Below are 11,941 nucleotides of genomic sequence, written 5' to 3'. Positions count from 1 at the left end.
AAACAAGCAACATCCTGGCGCTGAACGCCAGGAATGTGCCCAGAGAGGAAAAACTGGCGCTGAACGCCAGTAACAAGCATGAAACTGGCGTTCAACGCCAGAAACATGCTTTACATGGGCGTTAAACGCCCAGAACGTGCACCAATGGGCGTTTAAACGCCAGAATGGTGTGCCAAGGCAATTTACTTGCCTATTTGGTGCAGGGATGGAATTCCTTGACACCTCAGGACCTGTGGACCCCACAGGATCATCTCAGGATCTGTGGACCTCACAGGATCCCCACCTACCTCGCCCTCTCTCTTTCCATTCATGGTCATTCCTTCTATTTTTCATTCACCACCTATATCTATCCACTCTTCCCCATACACCCCACCTACCTTTACAATTCAACTTCTCTTTCCCACCCAATCCCACCCATATAGCCGAATCCATCTCCCCTCACTCACCTCCATTTTCTTCTTCTTCTTCTTCCTCTCTTCTTTCTTCTCTTGCACGAGGGCGAGCAATATTTTAAGTTTGGTGTGGTAAAAGCATAGCTTTTTTGCTTTTCCATTACCATTAATGGCACCTAAGGCCAGAGAAACCTCAAAGGGAAGACAAAAGCTTCCACCTCTGAGTCTTGGGAGATGAAAAAAAAAATATAAGCCGTCATAGCTCAGTGGTATAACATGTGGTTGCAAATCAAGAGATCCCTGAGATACCTCAGGGAATAAGTTATCCTCCACACAAATATTGGAAGCAACTAAGGGTAGAAACACCAAAATTACTAGGAATCATTCAACAGAAGCAAGGAAGAGACATAGAGGAGCTCAAAAAGCACCATTGGACCTTCAAGAAGGCGCCACCCTCACTCAGGTGGATTCATTCCTTGTTCTTTATTTCTTTCTGTTTTCGGTTTTAAATGTTGTATTTATCTATGTTTTGTGTCTCTACTTCATGATCATTAGTATGTAACCATGCCTTAAAGCTATGAATAAAATCCATTAATCCTTCACCTTTCTTAAATGAAAAATGTTTTAATTCAAAAGAACAAGAAGTACATAAATTTCGAATTTATCCTTGAATTTAATTTAATTATATTGATGTGGTGACAATACTTTTTGTTTTCTGAATGAATGCTTGAACAGTGCATATTTTTGATCTTGTTGTTTATAAGTGTTAAAATTGTTGGCTCTTGAAAGAATGATGAACAAAGAGAAATGTTATTGATAATCTGAAAAAAATCATGAAATTGATTCTTGAAGCAAGAGAAAGCAGTGAAAAAGGAAGCTTTCGAAAAAAAAAAAGAAAAATAGAAAGAAAAAGAAGGAGCAGTAGAAAAAGCCAATAGCCCTTAAAACCAAAAGGCAAGGGTAAAAAGGATCCAAGGCTTTGAGCATCAATGGATAGGAGGGCCCAAGGAAATAAAATCCAGGCCTAAGCGGCTAAATCAAGCTGTCCCTAACCATGTGCTTGTGTCATGAAGGTCCAAGTGAAAAGCTTGAGACTAAGTGGTTAAAGTCGTGATCCAAGGCAAAAGAGTGTGCTTAAGAGCTCTGGACACCACTAACTGGGGACTCTAGCAAAGCTGAGTCACAATCTGAAAAGGTTCACCCAGTTATGTGTCTGTGGCATTTATGTATCCGGTGGTAATACTGGAAAACAAAGTGCTTAGGGCCACGGCCAAGACTCATAAGTAGCTGTGTTCAAGAATCAACATGCTTAACTAGGAAAGTCAATAACACTATCCAAAATTCTAAGTTCCTAGAGAAGCCAATCACTCTGAACTTCAAAGGAAAAAGTGAGATGCCAAAACTATTCAGAAGCAAAAAGCTACAAGTCCCGCTCATCTAATTAACTTAATATTCATTGATATTCTGGAATTTATAGTATATTCTCTTCTTTTTATCCTATTTGATTTTCAGTTGCTTGGGGACAAGCAACAATTTAAGTTTGGTGTTGTGATGAGCGGATAATTTATACGCTTTTTGGCATTGTTTTTATATAGTTTTTAGTAAGTTTGAGCTACTTTTAGGGATGTTTTCATTAGTTTTTATGTTAAATTCACATTTCTGGACTTTACTATGAGTTTGTGTGTTTTTCTGTGATTTCAGGTAAATTCTGGCTGAAATTGAGGGACTTGAGCAAAACTCTGAAAAAGGCTGACAAAAGGACTGCTGATGCTGTTGGAATCTGACCTCCCTGCACTCAAAATGGATTTTCTAGAGCTACAGAACTCCAATTGGCGCGCTCTCAACGGCGTTGGAAAGTAGACATCCAGAGCTTTCCAGCAATATATAATAGTCCATACTTTATTCGAAGAATGACGACGTAACTTGGCATTGAACGCCAAGTTCATGCTGCTGTCTGGAGTTAAACGCCAGAAAAACGTCATGATCCGGAGTTGAACGCCCAAAACATGTCAAAACTCAGAGTTCAACTCCAAGAGAAGCCTCAGCTCGTGGATTGATCAAGCTCAGCCCAAGCATACACCAAGTGGGCCCCGGAAGTGGATTTATGCATCAAATACTTACTCATGTAAACCCTAGTAGCTAGTCTAGTATATATAGGACATTTATCTATTGTATTAGACATCTTTGGTCTCAGTTTTGTTTTATTCTTCATCTTAGGAGATCATTGATCACGTTAGGGGGGCTGGCCATTTGGCCATGCCTGAACCTTTCACTTATGTATTTTCAACGGTGGAGTTTCTGCACACCATAGATTAAGGGTGTGGAGCTATGCTGTACCTCAGGTATTAATGCAATTCTATTTTCTTTTATTCAAATCTCTCTTATTCTTATTCCAAGATATTCATTCATACCCAAGAACATGATGAATGTAATGATAAGTAACCCTCATTATCATTCTCACTTATGAACGCGAGTGATTGACAACCACTTCCGTTCTACATGCAACAGAGCTTGAATGCGTATCTCTTAGATTCCCCAACAGAATCTTCGTGGTATAAGTTAGATAGATGGCGGCATTTATGAGGATCCGGAAAGTCTCACCTTGTCTGTGGTATTCCGAGTAGGATCCTGGGAATCCGGAAAGTCTAACCTTGTCTGTGGTATTCCGAGTAGGATTCCGGTAATGAATGACTGTGACGTGCTTCAAACTTGCAAGTGCTGGGCGTTAGTGACAGACGCAAAAGAATCAAGGGATTCTATTCCAGTAGGAGCGGGAACCAACCAGTGATTAGCCGTACTGTGACAGAGTGCGTGAGCATTAGTTTTCACTGCGAGGATGGGATGTAGCCATCAACTATGGGTGATGCCTCCAGACGATTAGCCGTGCGAGTGACAGCCGCATAGGATCATTTTCCCGAGAGGATTGAAAGTAGCCACCGCTGATGGTGAACCCCTATACAAAGCTTGCCATGGAAAGGAGTAAGAAGGATTGAGTAGAAGCAGTAGGAGAGCAGGCGTCCTTGAGCCATGCAGCATCTCCATTCGCTTATCTGAAATTCCCACCAATGAATCTGCATAAGTTTTCTATCCCTTTTTATAATCTATTCTCTTATTTTTATTTTCGAAACCCATAAACCAATTTAATCTGCCTGACTGAGATTTGCAAGGTGACCATAGCTTGCTTCATACCAACAATCTCTGTGGGATCGACCCTTACTCACGTAAGGTTTATTACTTGGACCACCCAGTACACTTGCTGGTTAGTTGAACGGAGTTGTGTCCACTCGTGCCAAATACCTAAACTCCACAATTTTGCAATGAATGCAAATCAAAGAATAGTGATCACAATTTCGTCCACCAGCAGTGTTAGGATAGAGAAAAAAAAATTTGGTGCATGTCATATACTATGCCAGCAAGGTCCTTAATGATACTCAACGAAATTATACCACCACCAAAAAGGAGTTACTGACAATAGTTTTTGCATTTGACAAATTTAGATCCTACCTCATTGGCTCTAAAGTTATTGTTTTCACTGATCACACAGCACTCAAATATCTATTTGCCAAACAGGAATCAAAACCAAGACTAATCAGATGGATTTTATTGTTGCAGGAATTCAACATCGAGATTAGAGATAAAAAGGTGTGGAGAACAAGGTAGCAGATCATCTATCCAGAATCCCTTGTGAGAAGGATGCTACACATGATACAAGTGTAAATGAGTTTTTCCCAGATGAACAGTTAATGTTGGTTCACAAAGCACCTTGGTTTGCAGATATTACCAATTTTAAAGCAGCCGGTGACCTACCCCCTAGGATCAACAAACATCAAAGAAGAAAACTCATCAATGATGCTAAGTATTTTATTTGGGATGAACCCTATCTCTTCAAGAAATGCTCAAATGGAATCCTTAGGAGGTGCATTTCAGAAGAGGAAGGACGAGAGGTCCTGTGGAGTTGTCATAGTACTAGCTCTGGAGGTCATTTTGGAGGAGAAAGGACTGCCGCAAAAGTACTGCAATGTGGGTTCTTCTGGCCCACTATCTTCAAGGATGCTAAGGAATTGGTGAGAAGCTTTAATGAATGCCAAAGGGCTGGCAATCTGTCCAAGAGAAATGAGATGCCACAGCAATACATTCTAGAGCTTGAACTGTTCGATGTATGGGGAATCGACTTCATGGGACCATTCCCACCCTCATACTCGAACAAGTATATCTTGGTGGCAGTGGACTATGTATCTAAATGGGTGGAGGCCATGGCAACCTCAATAGATGACAACAAGGTAGTCATAAACTTTCTTAGAAAAAATATCTTCACCAGATTTAGAGTCCCACGAGCCCTCATCAGTGATGGAGGGAGTCATTTCTGCAATAGACCATTGGAGACCCTACTCCTAAGATATGGGGTGAACATAAGATTGCCACACCTTATCATCCCCAAACAAGTGGGTAAACCGAGATATCCAACAAAGAGTTAAAAAGGATATTGGAGAAGACTGTGGGGATATCAAGAAAGAACTGGGCGAAGAAGCTAGATGATGCTCTTTGGGCATACAAGATAGCCTTCAAAACACCAATTGGAATGTCCCCATATCAACTGGTATATGGAAAGGCCTGTCACTTGCCATTAGAGCTGGAGCACAAAGCTTCTTGGGCCCTTAAGATATTGAACCTGGATAGCACAGCTGCTGGTGAAAAGAGGATCTTACAGCTGCAAGAATTGGAAGAATTTAGGTCTCAAGCCTATGAAAATACCAAGATCTACAAGGAAAAAGCAAAAAGGAGACATGATCTCAACCTGGCACCAAGAAGTTTCGAAGAAGGACAATATGTGCTTCTCTACAACTCCAGACTGAAACTCTTTCCTGGGAAACTCAAATCAAGATGGTCGGGGCCCTTTGTAGTTACAAAAGTCTCACCTTATGGACACATAGAAATCATGGAAGAAAGCTCAAAGAGAAAATTCACTGTGAATGGACAAAGACTCAAAACACTACTTGGGAAGCATGGGGGAAACCCCCAAACAGAAGTATAACCTCAACTAAGGAAGGAATCGTCAAGCTAGCGACGCTAAAAAAAGCGCTTTGTTGGAAGGCAACCCAACCTGAGGTAATTCTCTTTTCATAAGTTTCTCAATAAAAACTTCAATTTGAGTTCTCTGTAATGTGAGGAGCTAAGTTTGGTGTCACACACCAAAACAATTCAAGGGTGAATATAAGACTTTAAGTTTGGTGTTCCACCAAAAACTCCTGCTGAAGAGTGCATTGCAACCCTTCAGTGATAAAGCATTTCTCTAGCAACTAGAGAACTCACTTGACAGAGGTCTAACCTCTAATGCATAGTTTGTCTTTTTTAGCTCATAGTTATTTCTTAATAAAAAGCACACAAGGTTTTTGCATGTATTCAATTTGCTGAATTAGGCAAGGAACTAAGTTTGGTGTTCACACACCGAATTAAGTTTAGAAATTCACAAGCACGCATGCATGCTAACTCTTTTCTAAGTGCTTGGGGAACAAGCAACTTCCAATAGTGTTACAGGAATTCTATCAATCTCAGGGAATGACCATACCTCATCATCCAAGGAAACAGACAATGATGCAAATACTAGGATGAGAATACCAAGGAAGACATCATGAGGTTGTATCAAACTGTCTCAAAATACAGAACTTTAATTGAAAAATGATTGAATGAAACCTTTATATTCTGCTTGTTCCTCTTTATTCATATCCAAGTGTGCTAGCCTAATGTCCCTTCTGCATTTTCACCGTCCTTACTTGTATGCCTGTCCTTTAAGTTAATCAAAAAGAAGATGTTATGAAAAGAACAAGAGTGGAGTTATCTTGTGAAGTAAATTCTGAATGTTTGTGGTAGGGTGATTAATGAGCTAAGTTGGTTCACCAACAAGGTAGGAAGGCAACTATCTATCTTGAATCTTATGCTTGAAACACATCCTATGAGACTAACTACATAATAAGATCCCAATAAGAAAAGAGAAAGAGCAATAAAAGTTGAAAAGGAAGGAAAAATAATAAGAAACAATGCTAGGCACCAAGGGTTTGAAGATTGAGGCATCTGTCTGTGGTGTTCATGTGCAAGGGATATGCTTGGATGAATAAGCTCTTAGGGGTGCCTTATCACTTGGTAACTTGGATTAACTAATCCGGGATTATCAGCTGAAAGTCCACTATCAAGAGTGACCGTTGCTACAGAACACTTAGTAACCCAAAGAGGTGCTGGACACCAAGGTCTCAAGAAAGAAAACAAACCATGTGCCTGTGGTGTGTATGTATAGGGGAAAGAGACTTGAGGGAGTAAGTCCTTAGGGGTGTCTTAACACCTAGCACCTTGAACCAACTGGTTCGGGAGTGTTGGCTGAAAGCTTATCATAAAGAGTCGTCCTCTTACAAAGCACTTAGCCTAAAAAGGAATGCAATAAACCTTGGAAAATAAGGAAGGATCAACAACTAGGAAGTCTCAAAGGATGCAATCAAGAGAGTGATCAAGGGCATGATAAAGGCCTGAAACCCAATAAAGGAATGAACCTAAGTTGCTATGCATGAAACCCCATAAACAAGGAATTTTACTTTTATATTAATCATCTTGTTTCTTTCATTCATCCTTCCTATGTTTTAGTACTTGCTTAGGGACAAGCAAGCTTTAAGTTTGGTGTTGTGATGCCAGGGCATCTAGGCCAGTTTCACTGACCTTTTCTTTACTGTTTTAGGGTAGTTTCATGCATTTTCTTAGTGAATAAGGCAAGTTTTGGATGAAAATACACTTACACCTTGATTCAAGCAACTATTGTGAATTTTACATGATTTCATGAGGATTTTGCAAGAATTGAATGACAAATTGATGAGGCATAATCTCATGACTTTGGCTAGAGCTTTGATGCACTTTATTTGCTTGATTTTAGGACAAAGGAAGCAAGGAAGAACCACGTTAGTAGCCATGTTAATCTAGTTAACGTGACCACTAACGTGGAATGGGAATGAGCTTGCAACGTTAATGAGAAAAGTGATCACCAATAATGCCTGTGAAGCCATCATAAGCCTACGTTAATTGCCACGTTAACTAGGTTAACGTGGTAGTTAACGTGGACATAAAAAGAGCTCTAGCATTAGTGGTAAACGTGAACACCACTAACGCTCCAAGAAGTGGCAATGAGCCACGTTAAGAGTCACGTTAACTTAGTTAACGTGAACTCTAACGTGGAAGGGAGGAACAATGCCAACGTTAATGACACTCACCTTTGTCACTAACGTTGGATCAAGCTAGAATTGCCCACGTTAGTGGTCACGTTAAGACCACTAACGTGAAAGTTAACGTGGAGCTAAGATTGATGAGCCAACGTTACTGACACTCACCTTTGTCACTAACGTTGGAGATGGCATTCACTACCACGTTAGTGGCCACGTTAACCTGGTTAACGTGAACTCTAACATGGAGAGTAGGGGCGTTTGGAGCATTAGTGACAAAGGTAAGTGTCACTAATGCTCTCGAAGATAGGCATGCCCACGATAAGAGTCACGTTAGTTAAACTAACGTGAACTCTAACGTAGGGAAAGAGGGGTATAAGGCAATGTTATTGGGAAAGGTAAGTCCTAATAACTCTTGCAAAGGTTCATAAGGCAACGTCAGTAGTCACGTTAGTGCCACTAACGTTGAAGTTAACATGGACTATATGGGGTTGGAACGTTAGTGAAAAAGGTGATTGCCACTAACGTTCTCGAACCCACAATTTCACTTAACGTTAACATCATTAACGCCCATGCCTAACTCACACCTTTCTGCAAGCTAAGCTCACTAAAGATTGTAATTGCTTCAACTCAAGATCTCAGGCCCACATCCAAGACTTGAAAAACTCACTAGAAGATCAAGAAGATTAGTATATATAGGAGTAGTTTTGAACTATAGAGAAGCTTGGCACTTTAGAGAACTACCACCTGTATATTTACTTTTCTGCATTTTGAAGCATGTATTTTTTTTCTGCCATTTTCCATTTCTAAAGCTATGAATAACTAAACCCCTTTCATTGGGTTAGGGAGCTCTGTTGTAATTTGATGGATCAATTATAGTTTTCATTCTTCTTCTTCTTTCTTCTCTTTTGATTTACTAGAAATCTTTCGATCTTAATTCAATTGGTTAGTTGTCTTAGAAAAGAAACTCTCCATAATTGGGTCTCCTCTGAGCCTTGGAAAAGGGATGAGGAGATCATGCTAGAAATACTTTCTCATGTTGGACCAAATTGGGGTCTGGGCGGATATAGTGACATGTAATCCTCCTAACACTTTGATTTGGAAATACATGTGGTATAATCAGTGACCATACTTCATCTCTTCCCATGAGAAATTAAATCAAGGAATTGGGCAATTGTTCAAGCTTAGAAAGATTGAATTGCCAAGGAATTGGGATCCAATCACCTAAGATTGCCAAGAAGATCAATAGATGCATTGATTGAGGGAGAGATGAAAATGAACTTGATCCGGAGAATACAACATCTCCTGAACCCAATGAATTCCCCATTTCTGATCTTACCCATTCTCTTTACTTTCTGCCATTTATTTCCATGCTCACTTCCCCAAATTTCCATTTAAGATTTTGCACTTTATTTTCTGCTATTTACTTTTCCGCCATTTAATTTTCTGCAATTCTCAAACTATACTCTGTTTAGCTCAACTAGCATACTCTTCCAACTAAAGTTGCTTGACCAATCAATCCCTGTGGGATTCGACCTCACTCTATTGTGAGTTTTTACTTGATGACAATTCGGTATACTTGTCGAAGGGAAATTCGTTGAGAGACAAGTTTTCGTGTATCACTCAGCTGGTGGATCTATACACATGAGAAAAACAATTGAAGAAGCTCAAGAGCTCAAAGATACAGTTGCTAGAAATTAGCATCTGTACTTAAGTAGTGAGTCCTCCATGAAAAAAGAGGCTAAGGCAGTATCCACTGAATTTAGTCCTCCAGAACAAGTTGCTGAACTCAATCAGCAATTATGTTTTCTAACAAAACAACTAGCAGAATTCAAAGAAATGCTACAAGAAACCAAAGATGCTAACCAGAATATGAAAAAATAATTGAATCAAATAAAACAGCAGCTATCCAAACAGATAACAGAACAGTGCCAAGCTGTTCATCTAAGGAGTGGGAAGACATTAAATACCTCAACTCAAAGCAGCAAAAAGCCAAGAAAGGAACAATTGACTAAGGATGAGCAAATAACTGCCCAAAATCCCTTTGAGGACAGTAAGAGCCCAGAGAGGAATACTTCTAGTGTTCAAACGCTAGAAAAGGGTAAAGAATTGGCATTGAACGCCCAGTGGATGCCTTCTTCTGGCGTTCAAACGCCAGAAAAAGGGGAAAAACTGGCGTTAAACGCCCAGTCCATGTCCAGTTCTAGCATTCAAATGCCAGAAAAGGGGGAAAATCTGGCGTTAAACGCCCATCCATCCCCAGTCCTGGCGTTCAAACGCCAATGAAGGATCAGACACCTGCAAGTGCTGATAGTAACCCCTCTAAGAAGGCTTCTCCAACCACCTCTGTAGGAAATAAACCTGCAGCAACTAAGGTTAAGGAATATAAAGCCAAGATGCCTTATCCTCAAAAACTCCACCAAGCGGAACAGGATAAACAATTTGCCTGCTTTGCAGACTATCTCAGGACTCTTGAAATCAAGATTTCGTTTACAGAGGCACTTGAGCAAATACCCTCTTATGTTAAGTTCATGAAAGAGATCTTAAGTCATAAGAAGGATTGGAGAGAAACTGAAAAAGTTTTCCTCACTGAAAGATGTAGTGCAGTCATTTTGAAAAGCTTACCAGAGAAGCTTAAAGATCCCAGAAGCTTTATGATACCATGCACATTAGAGGGTACTTGTAAGAAGACAGCTCTATGTGATCTTGGGGCAAGTATCAACCTAATACCTGCATCCACTATCAGAAAGCTTGGCTTGACTGAAGAAGTCAAACCAACTAGAATATGCCTCAAACTTGCTGATGGCCCCATTAAATATCCATCAGGCGTAATTGAGGACATGATTGTCAAGGTTGGACCATTGCCTTCCCCACTAACTTTGTAGTGCTTGAAATGGAGGAACATAAGAGTGCAACTCTCATTCTAAGAAGACCTTTCCTAGCAACTGGACGAACCCTCATTGATGTCCAAAAAGGGGAGGTGACCCTGAGAGTCAATGAGAATGAGTTTAAGTTGAATGCTATCAAAGCTATGCAGCATCCAGACACATCAAAAGACTGCATGAGAGTTGATATTATTGACTCCCTGGTGGAAGAAGTCAAGATTGAAAGTCTCGAAAAAGAGCTAGAGGACATCTTTAAAGATGTTCAGCTTGATCCGGAGGAACCAGAGAAAACAGAAAAACCTCAGAAAACTCATCAGGAAGGGGAAAAGCCTCCTAAACCTGAGCTCAAACCACTACCACCATCCCTGAAATATGAATTTCTGGGAGAAGATAACACTTTTCCTGTAATCATAAGCTCTACCTTAGAGCCACAGGAAGAGAAAGCACTAATTCAAGTGCTAAGGACACATAAGACAGCTCTTGGATGGTCCACAAGTAATCTTAAGGGCATTAGCCCAGCCAGATGCATGCACAAGATCCTATTGGAGGATGATGCCAAGCCAGTGGTTCAACCACAAAGACGGCTGAATCTAGCCATGAAGGAGGTGGTGCAGAAAGAGGTCACTAAATTACTAGAGGCTGGGATCATTTATCCTATTTCTGATAGCCCCTAGGTAAGTCCTGTCCAAGTAGTCCCCAAGAAGGGTGGAATGACAGCGGTTTACAATGAAAAAAATGAACTAGTTCCTATAAGAACAGTTACAGGGTGGCGTATGTGTATTGACTACAGAAGACTCAATACAGCCACCAGAAAAGATCATTTTCCTTTACCGTTCATAGACCAGATGCTAGAAAGACTAGCAAGTCATGATTACTACTGCTTTTTGGATGGCTATTCATATTACAACCAAATTGCAATAGATCCTTAGGATCAAGAAAAACTAGCATTCACATGTCCATCTGGAGTATTTGCCTACAAAAGAATGCCATTTGGTCTGTGTAATACACCTGCAACCTTTTAGAGATGCATGCTCTCTATTTTCTCTGATATGGTAGAAAAATTTATGGAAGTCTTCATGGATGACTTCTTAGTATTTGGAGACTCATTCAGCTCCTGTCTTGACCATCTAGCACTTGTTCTGAAAAGGTGCAAAGAGACTAACCTAGTTTTAAACTGGGAGAAATGTCACTTTATGTTGACTGAAGAAATTGTCCTTGGGTACAAAATTTCGAACAAGGGAATAGAGGTGGATTAAGCAAAGGTAGAGGTAATTGAAAAATTATCACCACCTGCCAATGTTAAGGCAATCAGAAGCTTTCTAGAACATGTAGAATTCTATAGGAGGTTTATAAAGGATTTTTCAAAAATTGCAAAACCTCTAAGCAATCTGCTATCTACTGATACACCCTTTGTCTTTGACATAGAGTGTCTACAGGCGTTTGAGACTCTGAAAGCTAAGCTGGTCAC

Source organism: Arachis hypogaea, chromosome 5, assembly GCF_003086295.3.
Source record: "Arachis hypogaea cultivar Tifrunner chromosome 5, arahy.Tifrunner.gnm2.J5K5, whole genome shotgun sequence".
In the NCBI taxonomy this organism is placed as follows: Eukaryota; Viridiplantae; Streptophyta; class Magnoliopsida; order Fabales; family Fabaceae; genus Arachis; species Arachis hypogaea.
The sequence above is the reverse complement of the archived record's forward strand: the minus strand, read 5'-3'. Positions refer to the sequence as shown.